General features: G+C 52.8%; 1 protein-coding gene across 4 annotated transcripts in view; it reads left to right on the top strand.

The window, feature by feature from the left end:
* Window positions 1-555: 555 nt before the first annotated feature.
* PRR5L (proline rich 5 like) overlaps window positions 556-10,815 on the top strand; it is a 70,739-nt gene continuing 60,479 nt past the window's right edge. For 2 of the 4 annotated variants that reach the window (XM_041774143.1, XM_041774137.1), the window contains exon 1: window positions 556-742. The gene's annotated coding sequence lies outside the window, so the exon portion shown is untranslated. Of the gene's footprint in view, window positions 826-1,710; window positions 1,831-10,815 lie in introns of those variants that run through there. The other 2 variants (XM_041774141.1, XM_041774138.1) reach the window with 2 other exon arrangements.

Below are 10,815 nucleotides of genomic sequence, written 5' to 3'. Positions count from 1 at the left end.
TCAAGTTAAGAGCTGGATTTCCTGAAATTGTTGATCTGGATGAAAAGTGCTGGCACCCCCTCCCCCCTCCCCCCTCCCCAGCGGAGTGAGAGGTGCTGCAGGGGAGGAGGAGGGGGAGGGGTGAGGTGGGGTGGGGGCCGAGGGAGGGAAATGAATGCTCTGAGTACAGGATAGGAAAAGTGGGAGGAGGAGGGATAGGAGGAGGAAGAGGGGAGGAGGAGGAGGAGGAGGGAGAGGGGGAGGAGGAAGAGGGAGAGGGGGAGGGAGAGGAGAAGGGAGAGGAGGAAGAGAGGAGGAGGAGAGGAGGAGGGAGAGAAGGGAGAGGAGGAGGAGGAGAGGAGGAGGAGAGGAGGAGAGGAGGACGGAGAGGAGGAGGGAGAGGAGGAGGAGGAGGAGGAGGGGAGGAGGAGAGGAGGGAGAGGAGGAGGAGAGGAGGAGGGAGAGGAGGAGGAGGGAGAGGAGGAGGAGAGGAGGAGGGAAGGAGGAGGGAGAGGAGGAGGAGGGAAGGAGGGGGAGAAGGAGAGGAGGAGGGGGAGGAGGGGGTGGAGGGGGAGGAGGGGGAGGAGGGAAACGTGTCAGCGGCGGGCTGGGGAGCCGGGCGGCCGGCGCTGGTGGACGGGAGTCCGGGAGTCCGGGAGTCCGGGAGTCCGGCGGGAGCCGGCGGAGGCGGGCGGGCGCGGCGGGCGGGGCCGAGCGGGGCCGCGCGCGGCGGGAGAGGAGCCCCGGTCCCTCGTCGCTGCGGGTGAGAGAACTTCCCCGGGAAGCCCGGAAACTTCCCCGGCGCGCGGCGTCCCGGGCGGGGGAGGCCGGTCCCGGAGAGCTCGGGTGACTCAGCGCCGGGACCCCGGGCGGTGCAAGGGGAAGCCCCGGGGGGGGGGGCGAGTCTCGGTGCAGCGGGCTCGGATGGGGCCGGATGGGGCCGGCGGGCGGGGACCCTCATCCCGGACGGGCCGGCGACCTCCGGGGCGGGGGGGGGGGCGGGGGCCGGGGATGCCGCCGGCCGCGGGACCGCGGGACCCGGGCTGTGCCCGCAGGTCGAAAAAGAAAGTTTTCCGGCTGCCTCCCGGGCTCTCCGCGGCGGCGGGGGGGGGGGGGGGGGGCACTGCAGGGGACCTGGGGCGCGCGACCTCCCTGCCGCCCGCGTTGCCTGCCCCGGGCTCCCCGGGCTCCCCGGGCTCCCCCGGCTCCACGGAGCGCGGCGGCCCGGGGCGCAGCCCGACACCCCCGCCCCGGCGAGGCCCTCGCCCCTGCGCGCCCACCGTGCGCACGCGGGGAGGGGCCTGTGCGCGCAGGGGGCGCCCTGGAGCCCCGCTCCCGTCCCGCGGCCGCGACCCGGGTTGCGGGCGCCCTGCCCCTGCCCCTGCCCCTGCCCCTGCCCCTGCCCCCCGCCCGCGTTCCCGAGGCCGAGCCTGCAGACTGTGCTGGCAGGACCCGGCCCGCGGGAGGTCGCCCCCGCGCCCGCCCCCGCCCCCGCCCCGGGTCACACGCCGCCGCCTCGTCCCCCGGGGCCCGGAGCCGCGAGGTGTCGGTCCGCAGGAAGGCGGGGAGGTCCCGAGAGCGGCCCGAGGCCCCGGGCGGCCCCCCGCGTCGGGCCGCGCGCCCTGGAGCCGGTGCGCGCAGGCCGGGCACGCTCCGAGGCCCCCGCGGGGTGCGCGCCGCCCCGGGCACCGGGCGCTGGTGGAGCAGGCCCCGCGCCCCCAGCACCGGCCTCGGGGGGCGCCCTCCGGGGACCCTGACAGTGGCCCGCGCCGCACGGCTGCCCCGCTGGGCGCCGAGCTCGGTAAATCGCCGTCGGGGGAAGGCGCCGCTCTGCACGCCGCGGGGCCGCAGGTGGGTCCGGAGGGGGAGGCGGAGCTGGCAGATGCTCAGGTGGCCTCCCTGGAAGCCTGGGGGCCTGGCGGGGTCCCCGGGAGGACGGCGGGCGGTGCAGCGGGCGCCCTCCCTGCGGAGCGTGGCTGCGGCCGAGCTGCTCCCCCCACCGAGGGGGCTGGTGAGAGCGCGTTCCCTCGGCAACCACCAGGTGAAGGCAACGATGCTTCATCAGTGCACACAGGTTGTCTTTGGTTTTTCGAGCCCTGACCACAGTCCTTTCGGTATTTAATGGATGCTTCAAACAGCCAGAGCCAGAAATAGTGGAAAGAAAGAAAGAGAGAGAGAGAGACAGAGAGAAAGAAAGAAGAAAGAGAAAGAAAGAAAGGAGGGAGAGAGGGAAGGAAAGAAAGGAAGAGAGAAAGAAAAGAAAGAAAAAGAAAGAAAGAAGAAAAATAAAAAGAGAGAAAGAGAAAGAAAGAAAAGGAAGGAAGGAAAGGAAGAGAGAGAGGGAGAAAGAAAGAAAAAAAAAGAAAAAGAAAGAAAACAGAGAGAGAAAGAAAGAAAAAGAAGGGAGGGAAGGAAGGAAGTAAAGAAAGAAAGGAAGAGAGAAAGAAAACAGAGAAAGAGAAAGAAAAAGAAAGAAAGAAAGAGAAAGGAGGAAGGGAAGGAAAGAGAGACAAAGAAAGAAAAAGAAAAAGAAAGAAAACAGAGAAAGGAAAGAAAGAAAACAGAAAGAGAAAGAAAGAAAAAGAGAAAGAGAAAATGAGAGAGAAAGAAAGAAAAGGAAGGAAAGGAAGACAGAGAGGGAGAAAGAAAGAAAAAAAGAAAAACAGAGAGAAAGAGAAAGAAGGGAGGGAAGGAAGGAAAAAAGAAAGGAAGAGAAAGAAGACAGAGAGAGAGAAAAAAGAAAGAAAGAAAAAGAAAGAAAGAAAGAGAAAGAAAGAAGAAAGAAAGAAAGAAAGAAAGAAAGAAAGAAAGAAAGAAAGAAAGAAAAAAAGATGCTTAGAAATGAGCTAGTCCATCCGCCTTAATTCTCCAGGCTTTAGAAAAACTCCCTTGTTTCTTAAGGAGGAGACCTCCTTTCTTTCAGATGCAGAGGCTCATGGATGTATATCTCGGTGCACGAGACTTCAATAACGATTGGTATTTGAACGTTATAAAAATGTTTCCTTTATTTAAAAAAGGAGGAAGGGGTGGGGGCCAGCACCTCGTGAGTTATTATTATGTCTTCAGCTTTGCCTTCCGAGACATTGGTGATACCATCTGCACCAAAACAGTGATGAGGAAGGAGGGTACCGTTAGGTCCCCAGCCCTACAGGGGTGAGCCCACTGAGAGTGTGTCTGAAGCCACACACGCGCAGGGCTGGAGCTGAGGATGGGGTCTGGGCCTGTCACTCCGGGCCTCCAGTGGCGGCCAGTACTGGACACCTTCCCTTTAGTTTGTTGTTTCTCGGTGGTTGATTAGATCATCTTCTCGTTGAGTAACTTGGTGGCTTCTTCTTTCTTATTTTTTCTCTAAGTCACATAGTACCACAGAATGACTCAATTACTGAAGGGGGGAAAAAAAGCCCTAATCTTGTATTTAGAAAGCTGTTACACGGGCACCTGAAAATACCCTGCTGGTTGTCCAGCCCTAGATGTCGTCATCTTCAAGTTTGCTCATCGACAGTGTATGTGCAGCATTTCGACCTTTTATCCATAGAGAATTGAACTATTAGGACTTTGTGGATGTCTTAATGATTTCTCGATCCTCATTGCTTCCTATGGTCGTTCCTTTTGTAGGGCCCTTGTACGCAGTCAGGTATACTGAAATCTTTCTTGAATTGCAGCCTTTTTTTCCTTTCAATCACTTTCGCAGAGCTAGACCACTACAGAGTTGATTTGAGACATAGGGTGGGAGCGTCTCGGAGAGATCCCTGCTATTTAATGTTTCTCATTAAAAGTTGGTTCTCGGGCACCTGGGTGGCTCAGATAGTAGGGCATCTGCCTTCATCTCAGGTCATGGTCTCCGGGTCCTGGGATCAAGCCCCACATCAGGCTCCCTGCTTCTCAGGGAGTCTGCTTCTCCCTCTCCCTCTGCCTCTGCTCATGTGCGCGCGCTCTCTCTCTCTCTCTCAAATGAACCAAAAAAAAAAAAAAAAAGTTTGTGCCCTAGAACTGCCTCTCTTTATGCAAATGTTGAAAGTACAGCTTATAGACCATATCATTTGTTAACAAGTCACTGTGAATTAGTATCTCAGTCGCCGAAGATAGAGAGTACAATTATTTCGCGGATTTGGGGCCAGGTTAGGAATTTGGGAACAGAGAGCGTGATAGCCTGGTCAGCAGAAGGCAGTGTTTTACAAAGGGAGATTCTGCTTTGGAGCCAGGAAGGAGGTCGGGAGTGTAAAATGATGCAAAGCAATGATGAGACATCAGAGGTGACCTTGAGTTGATGAACATTTTTATCAGGGCCTGGGGATCCGGGGTTTACTTGGAAACTTGTGCAGTGAAAACATCCAGGCCGGCTTATTTCTTGGGCGACTGCTATGAGCCAGGTACAGCCATGGTGATGTCACTCGAGCCTCTCGGCAGCCTGAGCGGGTAAATATTCTTTTCCCTATTTTAAGATGTGCACACAGAGGCTCAGAGAGGTTGATTCCTCTCCTGACGTAACAGCCATTAACTTAAGCCCCTTGTTCTTTCTAGTACGTTTTGACATCTGTTGAAGGCCTTCCGTGAAGAATCCAGAGTGCCAAGTACTCAGGGAAGTCCTGGTGGTTTACATGGAAGCTTCTGGATTGGAAGTGGATACCCGAGCAGTGCAGGAGCTCTAAAAAGGAGGGGATAGGAGGTGGAAGAAGGAGGAGGGAGGCCCTGCGGACACTTTGAATAGAGCGAATTACTAGCCTCGGTCTGGCAGGGGCTGGCTCTCACTCCCACCTGAAGCCGGCCCTGGTCATTGGCTTGCCTCACAGGGTACCGAGAGGGGGCAAGTGGGGCAGGACCCCCACCTGCCTCGGCTGTGCGTGATGACGCCCGGTTGGAATCCCCAGTTTATAGGCGGTTTAAATTAGGGAGCTCCTGAGACCTGTTTCCATTTTAATTGGACTTGGCCTTTTGTAGTAATAGTCACCCAATCTCTGTCTTTAAATATTCTTTTCTTATGCTTTGCCAGTTTATGGCCTTTGTAGATCAATCCTTGGATTTCATTTAGAGGAGAGAGAGGGAGGGGGGGGAAAACCCAGCAAAGGTTAGTGATTACCTAAATTGGATTAAGTTCTGTCTAGCAGCGTTTAAAGAAATGTTGCTTGCTCTCTAATTACCATCAACCAGGAATTTAAACGGTCTATTAAATTTAAGCTGACGTTTGTTTTTTTTTTTCTTTTTTCTTTTTTTTTTTTTTTTATCCAGGGTAGTTCTAGTTCTCACATATTCTAGGATTTTGGAGGCTTTTTTTTTTTTTTTTTAATTCTTTAAATGTCTACAGAGTGCTCTCTTCCTCCCCACCTTTTAAAAATATTACATTTCTGTAGCAGGATAATAAATGATGTTGTTATATACTGGCTTCGTTGAAAAACAGAAGCTCCCAGCCAGGTTCATCAGGCTCTGTTAGCCTTGGGAAAGCAAGCCGGTGAACTGGGTTCTTTGTGGGAACGAAATTTAGGGACTCGTACGTGAAGCTTTTTGGATGGAGTGTGGCTTGCCCCTTTCTTTATCTGTATAGCAAAAGGATAGGCCTGTAATGAAAATCAGCTACCTTTACTCTGTGCTTGAGCTCTGGGTGAAAAATCCGAGTGTTCTTCATCAAAGTGGGTGGTGTGTGTGCTTTTTTGGGGGCTGGGACTGGGGTAAAGCAAATGAGGCATCAAGGGTATAACCATAAAGCGCATGACCCTGAGACATGGTGCCTCCCTTGCCTTGTCCTCTTCATGCTGATGGATGACCTGTGTCCACAGGTCACAGGTTTCAGGGTTTCAGAGAGTTATAGGACTCACCAAAAAAATCCCTCCTTTTTTTTTTTTTGTCCACGGCCCACGGCAACCGGTCGTACACGTTTGTACAATTTATTTTGCATATGATCCTATGCTACCTAAAAGCACGTATTAGCCCTCTAGGCTTTCATTCTCTTTCCCTTGCCTCAATTTTGGGGTATAAATATACGATTTTTTCTAATGCATTCATCAGCGTTCTGGTTTTGCTTTGGCTGCTTGCCAAATGGTGCCTGGAGCAGCCCCCCGTTTCTCGCTTACCTCCTCTAGCGTGATTGGTTCTTTTTTTCTGTTTTTTTTTTTTTTGACACGGGCTGAGTTCTGTGTTTTGTTGAAGGCATCTGTGATGGCAGTTAGGGTTGTTTGGTTTTTAGCAAATGCTAGGATGAGGGAGCACCTTGGGCTCCCTCGTTCAGGAACTAGAATATATGTCACCTTAAGGTGAGCCTGGAAGGATACCCGAAAGAAGCATTTGTTTCTGTCTGCTTCCCAAGGACTGGGGGTGGGACTCCAGCAAGGGCTGGGATGTGTGTGTGTGTGTGTGTGTGTGTGTGTTGCTCTGATCTCAGCTGCCTCAGACCCTGTCACAACTTGCTCGTGCCCTCAGCTGCAGGAATCCTCGGTGGAAACCCATTAATGCTCGCTGTCGAACTCCACATACGCCTTTGGAACTGGTTCACTGTCATTCCCCAGGTGTCTCTGGGGGAGACCACGTCAACTGCCGCCATCACTTTGGGGGAGTTCTGCGACAGCGTGCCAGCTGCTGGAGTCCCCCGCTGTGGAGCCCTGTGGCCCCTTTCACTGTGAAGTATCCCCAGGTCAAATTAGTGGGTAAACGAGGTAATCCTTGGTGGTGCCCTGAGAAGATTTTTTAAAATTCTTGACCAAGAGGACAGTCAGCTTCCTGGGACGCCCGGGTGGCTCTGCGGTTGAGCCTTTGGCCCAGGGCGTGATCCTGGGGTCCTGGGATCGAGTCCCCCATCAGGCTCCCTGCATGGAGCCTGCTTCCCCCTCTGCCTGTGTCTCTGCCTCTTTCTGTGTCTCTCAGGAATAAATAAATAAAATCTTAAAAAAAAATAGGACAGTCAGTGACTCTCAAGACACCCTGAAAGGTATTAGTATCAACCTTGCAGAGAGGGGAAGCTGCTGAAAGAGTCCATGCGTCGGTCCTAACTGGCATCTTGGAGACCACGCAGGTCAAGGAACTGAGATCTGGGACCTGATCTTGACTCCACCAGGGGCAAGCTCAGTTGCCCTGGGGCCTGTTCCCCTAACTACAAAAGAATGGGATTGGCCCACCGCTGCTTAAAATATAAAAATTAGGCGACTTGTTAACTCAAGTTTCCAGCTTTTTTTAAAAAAACAAACAAACAAAAACCAAAACCCGAGATGACTGGATTCTCTAACACCGTGCTGTTAGAATCGAATTTACCACTCCTGGCTTCAGGCCTTCCTGTCTTTGTGTTCAGGGTAGTAGGTGCACACGAAATCTTTGTGGAAATGTGATTTTTTTTTCATCCTGTCCTGTCCATCACAGATGGGAAAGGCTACTGGAGCTTCTGAAGCGTTTACCTCTGAGAGCTTGTTTCCTTCCCGACGGTTCCTTTCTAGGCTCCAGCATCTTTAGAGTCACTGGCAAGAAAATGAGGAGCCTGTGTTTTTCACTGGACCCCTTACTAGCTCTGCCTTGTAACTGCAAAAGGTGGTCTACGCTTCCGTCCCCGCGCCCATCTCCATTTACAGCTGTCAACTTGCGTTCAGAACATTACTTCCGAGCGTTTGTGGCGTGACCCTGGCCTGTGGAAGCAGGTAGTTGATGCTCCTGTACCCTCTCTGCTTCCTCTTCTCAGATCCCGGCACCCGCTGGACCTCCTAATGTTTGGCTGTTGAATGAACTTGAGGTGACCCCACGACCTCCGTGAAGTGATAAGATCCCGAGAGCCCCTTCAATTTTATGAGTCTCTATTCAACGCTCTTTATACTTGGCTACGTGACACGGAGGGAAGTTTCCTTTCCCTTGATCTCATTTTTCTCATGAAAAAGCATCACCTCCTGTTCCTGCCATGGGAGGGTGAAGCTTATTATTTTTATTATTATTTTTACTAGATAGCATAAGTTAATCTAGAGCACATTTCCAACCACGCTGAAAACTCCTATTGTCTGTGAGACGGTAGCTGTGGGGCGCTGTGTCCCCCACCAGGCTAAAACCGAGGTGGGACATGTCAGAAGTGGAACTGCTCACGTAATGGTCAGTCTCAGCTACCGCTGCTGTCTAGACGTTACGGTTTATCATCTGGAGGCCCTGCCCCACCACTTTGGATGCCACTTAGGGGGCCGCACCCTCGCAATTTGCTCTCCAAGAAACTCGATCCTTCTAGCGGGGCTCATAGATGAGTAAATAAGATATGTGGTGACTCCCCACAGTTTTGCTTGACTTACACCAAAGGAGGGGATTTTTTTTTTCTGGTGATTATATGGTGGTTTGCAGGCCAGGCCAGGTTTGCAGGCCGATGGAGATGATCTGATGGAGTAATTACTGCTCGCTGGATCGGGATGGTCAGGGCCTTGAGTCCCGTGGGCATTGAGGAGAGAGTGCTAAGCAGAGGCGAGCACTTGAGCTCACCTCCTGTTTGCACTAATATATACTGTTGCCGAAAATCACATTCTCAAGACTCTTCTATCTGCGTTGGTTTCTAGCAGAGCTTTGAGAACGTTGTCTCATTCTTCCTGTGGAGCCTCTTCCATCGTCCAGATGTGACCCTTTGCATTTTCTTGTTTGTGGGAGCGTCTGTCCCCGGGCTGGCTTTTGTCCCCTAAGAGTTTCAAAGTTGGGTCCTTAATTAAAACAAGAGCTCTGCTCTGCTGCAGGGACCGGGGCCTGGATGCTCCACTCACCTGCACACAGACCCCGGAATCCTGGCCCAGCGAGGCCAAGATCCACCTGCCCATGGACAGTACTACTTGGGCAGATCCCAGTTCAGTCATCCTGGGAGATAATTTTTTCTGGCTCCTCAGAAAAGAGGAGGCCACCCAGCTGGGTGGCCTGGAGGGCCAGGTGTGATGTTTACCTCGTGCATGCCCAGCAGTGTGCTCGAGGCAGGATATGGCAGGTGGTGAGGCGGGCCAGGTCTTGGCCTTTGGTGAGCTTACATGCCATCAGGGCTAGTCAGTGAGCAAGTGAGCAAACATGATGACCTCACGAGCTGGTGGGGCCATGAGAAAACGGGGCCTCCTTCCAGTGAGAGACAGTGTGTGCTTGCTGCCCGGGCCCTGCAAGAAGCTGTTGATGATGTGCATGAAGGGAGGCCAGGGCGGTGGTCACCTCTCACCTCTGCTTAAAACAAAGCAGTTAGGAGCTCAGGCCCTGGAATGAGGTAGGATCTGACTCTTTGTCCCTCTTACTAACCTTCTGCCTTTGGACAGGTTAATCCCCGTGCTTTGGTTTCTTTATGTGCAACCTGGGAGGCGTAAAACCTGCCTTGTTAGGTTCGAGCAGAGATGAACTGAGATGCTATCTGCAAATAGAGGCTTGCCACCATCCTGACGAAAGCTAGCGTACACTTTTCAGTGCCAAGTAGAATAAGATAGTCATGGTAGGTGACTTGCAAAGCGGTCTCAGCACGCTTGAATACCCACTTCTGACTCAGTTTCCGTCTGGTGGGCTGGGATGGGGCATGTGGGGTTCAGATCGAGTTTCCCGGGTTGGATCAGTGTGGTCCTATTTCCTGTGTGTTTCTCCTAGTGGTCCCCTGCACGCTGCTGGCTTGGCCCATGTGAGGAGTGTGTATGAGTGTGTCTGTAATACGTAGGGATGCTGGCGGTTCTAAAGCGGGATCAGTGATGGGGTAGGAGTGAGATGAGACAGCTGATTAGTTAAGAGGCTGGTCAACTAGATGATGTGGTAGGTGGGCCCTGAAACACCTACTAGGCTGGTTGTGGGTTTGTGTGGCGTCGGGGGGGCGGGGGGGGGCGGTCATCTGCTGCTCTCAGAGGACAGCTCTATAGGGCGGTCAGGGTAGGGGCTGAACAGACAGCTGGCGACACTGAGGTTCTCCTGGCCACCAGCTAGACTGGACTCTTCACCAACTCATCAGCCTGCAGACCTCAGGAAGGGAAGTGACTTGCCCAAGCCCTCACTGCCCAAGTGACACCTGATTTAGGCCCCAGAGAAAGGTGTGAGAAGGCTGGTGGTCCTGGCAGTGATGCAATACAGTGAAGGTCCCAAACCTGTATGTTAGGTGCCTAGGGTGCTAGTCAGCTTGGTGACCTCGTTGCCGACACTAATAAATCACGAGATTTCACATTTTTAAAAAAATCTGGATTTATGACATCTCTTGGGAGATTCAGATCTGGTGAAGCTGAACTGTGTCCTGAGGTGGCAAAACCAGATTGGATTGAGTGGTGACCGCCTCCTTTAGCCCGGGCGGGTCCAGCCCGCCCTCTGTGACATTCCACAAAGTATGGCAAGTATGTGATGCATCTGGAAAAAAGGAAAGAAGTCAATCTTCCTTTTGTTTGTTTTTGTTTTTGTTTTTCTGACCTGTGTGTCCCTGTACGAGGCAGCTCCTCTTGCAGAAGAAGTGCTGAAGAAATAAATCTGTGTCGAATGAATGAATGAATGAACGACCTCTAGTTGATAGATCACTTATTTGGGATCAGAAGCCAAGTTCAAATCCTTACTTCTTCTAAGGCGCTGAGTGATTTGGAACAAATCAGTAACCTTTATGTTTTGTCCTTTTGTGGGGGTTGGGGAGGCATCGCTGTTGTTCGAGTAAGTCGTATGTTTTCAACGTTTCTCAATCCAGAGGTGCAAACAGGTTTACAGAGAGAAGTCTTGCCTTCCATGTCTCTGTCACTCAGCTCTTTTCCTTGAGGGCAACAGGTGTTCTCAATTTCTGGTTTGTCCTTCCGGAGATGCTTTATGCAGTGCGACAAAATAGGTAAATGGTCTTTTTCATCTATTTCACTTAGATGGTAGCAGAATGCACGCGTGATTTCTGTGTTTAGCACACTTGGATGGGAGGGCGTGCCA

The sequence above is a fragment of the Vulpes lagopus genome, chromosome 11 (genome assembly GCF_018345385.1).
Source record: "Vulpes lagopus strain Blue_001 chromosome 11, ASM1834538v1, whole genome shotgun sequence".
Taxonomy (NCBI): domain Eukaryota; kingdom Metazoa; phylum Chordata; class Mammalia; order Carnivora; family Canidae; genus Vulpes; species Vulpes lagopus.
This window is presented reverse-complemented; position numbering and strand designations above follow the sequence as displayed.